Source organism: Oratosquilla oratoria, chromosome 33, assembly GCF_046742065.1.
Source record: "Oratosquilla oratoria isolate Oo_2021 chromosome 33, ASM4674206v1, whole genome shotgun sequence".
NCBI lineage: Eukaryota > Metazoa > Arthropoda > Malacostraca > Stomatopoda > Squillidae > Oratosquilla > Oratosquilla oratoria.
Window position 1 is genome coordinate 31,947,896 of NC_134809.1, and position 5,000 is coordinate 31,952,895.

Below are 5,000 nucleotides of genomic sequence, written 5' to 3' on the forward strand. Positions count from 1 at the left end.
TGTCCTTGGAGCAAAGAGTTGACATGTGCATAGTTTGATTTTAGATAAACGTTTCCATCTGCATATCCCATTTCGAACCCACTTCATGTGTGAAACGTTTATATGTGCGTGGGTGTATAGATGTATACGTGGGAAGGTGTGCGTGCGTGCGTGAATCCAGCTTTCATTGTGTGTTTGCGCTCCCTATGCATACGCTATTAGTCCCCGGTGATCACAGTAAAAGCTTGTGTGTCATTGTCCTCTGGTCATTCTTCCTTCTGTGACCTCACGGGCGTGGCTGTAGAAATAGGGTTAGGGAGAGAGTGAGAGAGGGCATTAGAGACGCTGAAAGTGAGATACACATCCCGAAGAAGGGTCTCACAGGAGGATCTCACGTCATGTCACGATAAAACCTCGATCAACACAGCCATAAAACTCTGGGTGCAACACCAACATGACTTTTTTCTTCTTTGTTTCCTTTTTCCTCTTTTTTCTCCTTAGTATTCATCCTCCTTTTTTCACCTCACTTTTCTTCTTCTTCCTTCCCTTCTTCTTCTCTTTTTTTTTTTTACTTCACTCTTCTTCCTCTTCCTTCGCTTCTTCTTATTCTTCTCCTTCTTCTTCATCTCTTCCCTTTTCTTTTTCTTCCTCATCCTCAATATCCCTTTGTCTCTTCTTCCTTCTCCTCCTCCTCTCCCTCCTCCTCTTTTCACTTCTCTTTCTCCTGTCCATCTACCATATCCTCCTCATCCTCATCATTCTCTTCCTACTCCTCCTCCTCCTTATCTTTTTCTTTCTTCTTTCTCGTTCGCTCTCTCTGGAGCGTTTGTGAGCTAATCACGTGGCAACATCTCGCAATGAACCGACCTTATCTTGGTCACCCTTGCATTGGGTCGGTCGGCCTCCTGCCTCAATCTCACGCCGCGAGAGACGCGGCGGTCTCATGGCTTCTCGGAAAGTCATCTGGAGCATCGTGAGGTCAGTCTCTAGTCTCGTTGGGTCGGACCGGGGTCATCGAATATCGATGTAAGTGCAGACGCTGACATTAATTGACGCAAAAATGTCTCGACAGTGACATTATGAATGCGTTATTATCTCACCACGGTTTGGGGGGACCGGGATAAAAGAGTTTGACTTCACATGTGATTTCTTTCCGTTTTATTGCAATTTTTTTTTTTTTTTTGGGGGGGCGGGGCGTGGAGATTCGAGAACGACTTAAAAGAGTGAAGATGGAAAACCAGAGGAGGATTAGAGTGATGTATTAAAAAATGCAGACTTTTACAACTTTACCACCGTCTACAAATTTATATATGTTTTTCTATGCTTATCAACATTGGTGCAATTTATGAATTAGTGTGAGTGTACCGGTATTTGTAAATGTGCGGGTCTATGTGGTCGTATTTCTATAGTTCTACTCAAAATGCAAGCAGTGGTGGTTATTTTTTCTCATGATTTGCAGATTTGCATCCTCGCTTGTTCCATATGTTCTACAATCATAATCTATTAGCATCCATGAGTTTCTCTAAGCTGAACAAAATCGTGTGGCGTCTGTATGTGTGTGTGTGTGTGTGTTTGTGTGTGTGTGTGTGTGTGTGTGTGTGTGTGTGTGTGTGTGTGTGTGTGTGTGTGTGTGTGTGTGTGTGATTCACCATGATCTTGGATGACACGTTGGATTCGTTATCGACAGTTATTACCCTACCGGATGAGAGCTCAGAGCTCATATATGACCCGACCTATGGGCAATGCTGTGTCCTTCTTTGTGTGTATGTGTGTGTCTTTGTGTTTGTGTGTGCGTGTTGTGTGTGTGTGTGTGTGTGTGTCTTTGTGTTTGTGTGTGTGTATGTGTGTGTGCGTTCGTGAGAGTGTGCATGCACACGTACCTGCAAGAAGGGCTCATCCAAACCTGATCATATCTATCATAAGCTAAACAACGACTACACCATTTTACCAATCTGAAAATTTCTAGGACAGGAATGTCCATACAGTCACAAGAACCTAATCATATCAATCATGACACAATTTTAAGAATTTATTTTTATTTATTTTTATCATTATCATCATTATTATCATTATCATTATCATTATCATTATCATTATCATTATTATTATTATTATTATTATTATCATTATTATTATTATCATTATTATTTTTATTATTATTATTATTATTATCATTATTATTATTATCATTATTATTATTATTGTTATTATCATTATTATTATCATCATTATTATCATTATTCCAATTATTATTAGCATTAGCATTAATCTTAATATCATTATTATTGCTATTATTGGTATATGTATTATTATTACTATAATCATTATCATTATTATTATCATTATTACTATTAGCATTTTTATCATTATTATTATTATAAATAAATAAATTAGTATATTATATCCCCCTTACACGGGGGGTAACCAAAAAGAAAAAGGCATAGAAATCACTCCCACCCATTTCGTTTCCCATATATTCCACTCCCCTCTGCCCTCCTCCCTCCCTCCTATCTTGGCACCTATCTTGGCTACCCCCCGTGTAAGGGGGAAAAAGCCTTTGGTATATATAAGTATGTATGTATTATTATCATTATTATTATTATTTTCATTATCATTATTTCAGCATTATCGTCTTTATCATTACTATCATTGAGAGGAAATTAAGAGAGGAAGAGAAGGCGAATCAAATAGAGAAGAAAAGGTAAAAGGTGCAGATGGAGAGATGATAATAGAAGAGACGGCAGTAAGAGGAAGATGGGCAGAGTATTTTAGGGAGTTGCTAAATGTGAAGGAGGATAGGGAGGGAAAGGTAACTGCAGCGGGAAGCACTAAGAAATTGACAGTGATGAATGAAGAAAATGGAGGAGAAATAAGGAAAAATGAGGTGAAAACAGGTATCAAAATGATGTGAGCAGGTAAGGCACCTAGGTTGGATAGGTATCATAGAGAGTGTCTACAAAAGGGAGGTACAGTGATGGTGGACTGGCTGGTGAGGTTATTTAATGTTTGTCTAAAAGAGGGTAGAATGCCGGAGGACTAGAGGAGGACCTGTATAGTTCTACTTTACATGGGAAAGGGGGACAAGCGTGAGTGTAGTATCTTCAAGGGATCAGTTTGTTGAGTGTAGTTGGGAAGGCTTATGGGAGGGTTTTGACTGAGAGGATTAGGAGAGGAACAGAGTAATTGGTGAGGAACAGTGTGGGTTTAGGACAGGTAGGGGTTGCGTGGATCAGATTTTTGTGGTAAGGCAGATGTGTGAGAAAGCTTTAGGTAAAGGTAAGGATGTTTTTTGGGCCTTTATGGGTTTGGAAAAGGCTTATGGCAGGGTAGACAGGAAGGCACTGTGGGAGGTATTGCAGATATATGGGATAGGAAGAAAGCAGTTAAGAGCAGTCAAGAATTTTTACGAGAGTAGTAGAGCCTGTGTTAGAATTAGAAATGAAGAGAGTGAGTAGTTTAAGGTAAAGGTGGGACTTCACCACGGATGTGTTATGTCGCCTTGGCTGTTCAATTTATACATGTATGGGGTGGTGCGAGAGGTAAACGCAAGGGTAATGGGCCGGGAATTTGAGATGGTTAAAGAAAAGTGGAGAAAAAATGAGATAGAAGCCAGTTTTTGTTTGCTGACGACACTGCGCTTGTGGCAGGATAGGAGGAGGAATTAAGGAAGTTCGTGACAGAATTTGAAGACAAATATGGGTAAAAGTAAGGTGATGAGATGTACAAGGAGAGAATGTGGCAACAAATTGGAAATATCAAGGGAGAGAGACTGCAGGAAGTGGATAGCTTTAGATATTTGGGTGCGAATGTGGCAGGAAAAGGAGGAGTGGAAGTGGAGGTAGAATGTAGATTGAGAGAAGCAAATAAATGCCTTGGGGGATTAATGAGAAATAGACAATTGGGAAGGAATGCTAAAAGGAGATTGTACGAAGGAGTGATTGTGGCCGACAACACTATATGGGGCAGAAACATGGAACATAAGAGAGGAAGAGAGGAGGAGTTTGAATGCGTTTGAGATGAAACACCTGAGAAGTCTGGTACGGGTTACAAGGTGAGAAACGAGGTGAGGAGGAGAACGGGGGTGGAGAGGGAGTTGGGAAATAGGGTTGATGAAAGAGTATTAGGATGGTTTGGACACATGGAAAGAATGAGTGAAGAAAGATTAGTAAAAGAGGTGTGGAAGGTAGAGGTGGAAGGAGTGAACATGAGGGGGCGACCAAGAATGAGATGGATGGATGGGGTAAAAGGGGCATTGGGAAAGAGGGGAATGTCTGTTGAGGAAGAAAGGGAGAAGACAGAAGATAGGGGTGAATGGAGAATGGTTGTGTATGGATGATGTTGTGATGCATGGAAGGGAGTGGTGGGGGGTGGGGGTGAGGGCATATGTATGAATGATATTTTGACGTAGCCCGAAGGGATTTCTCCCCGTCTTCTCTTTTTCTGCATGAGGGGACGGAGAGGGGGGTCGCCGATTAAATGAAGCGGCCTTGCTGTGGATGTGCTGTGTTTTGCTACATTGCTTCTGACCCAGGGCAGTGGGCGAGATGCAGGGATGACCCGTCATCCAGGAGGAGCCAAGATAAGAGGGAGGGAGGGAGGGGGGAATGGGAGTGGAGTATGTAGACATAGAATGAGTGGGAGTGAATTCTATGCCTTTGTTTTTTGGCTAACTCCCTTGTAAGAGTGAAAAGCCGTTGGTATATGTATGTATGTATATATGTATGTATGTATTATTATTATTATTATTATTATTATTATTATTATTATTATTATTATTATTATTATTGTTTCTATTATGGCTATTATTATCATTATTACTATTATCATTATTTTTATATTTCACGCGTAAATTGTGGAAGGTCGTTATAATCTTCATTCTAGTTGTCGCCAAACAATTTTATTAATTTATGGTCCTCATCTTCTTCATGCGTGCAGTAAAAGGCTTACAACCTTTCCCAGGACCCGCTAATCTGGATTTGACACCATTTGCACATTAATCCTTTGCTAACTGCTAACACGGA